The sequence below is a fragment of the Lygodium microphyllum genome, chromosome 9 (genome assembly GCF_053477565.2).
Source record: "Lygodium microphyllum isolate KBCC chromosome 9, Lygodium_microphyllum_v1.1.10, whole genome shotgun sequence".
Classification (NCBI taxonomy): Eukaryota; Viridiplantae; Streptophyta; class Polypodiopsida; order Schizaeales; family Lygodiaceae; genus Lygodium; species Lygodium microphyllum.
The window spans coordinates 3234441-3234826 of record NC_141143.1 but is presented as its reverse complement, the minus strand read 5'-3'; positions in this window follow the sequence as shown (position 1 = coordinate 3234826).

Here is a 386-nt window from a genome sequence, read left to right as displayed (position 1 = left end):
TAAGGGGTGTATAAAGATTGAGAAGCTTTTTGAGGCCAGTAAGGGTGATCAGAGAATCTCCATGAAGCTGAGTTTTCTTTATTCCTTGCCGCCTAGTTCCCACCATAGACCATTGTGATGCGGTAGGGAAGAGGCACTTTTCTTTATCTGTTGTTTGAGATCACAAAGAAGTATCATCCTTTTCCAAAGTCTCAATAGTTGAATGACTAAAGCATTCAATGCAAATAACTAGTATTCATAGTTGACTTTTTTATCTTAAACTGGTCAGCTTATGATCAGGTAGAGCCATCCTCACAATTTCTCTTGGGTGGTGATGCCTAGGACTTACTCTATTCTACAAGTTGAGAAGATGAGAGGTTTGGCAACTTCAAATTGACTGCACTTGA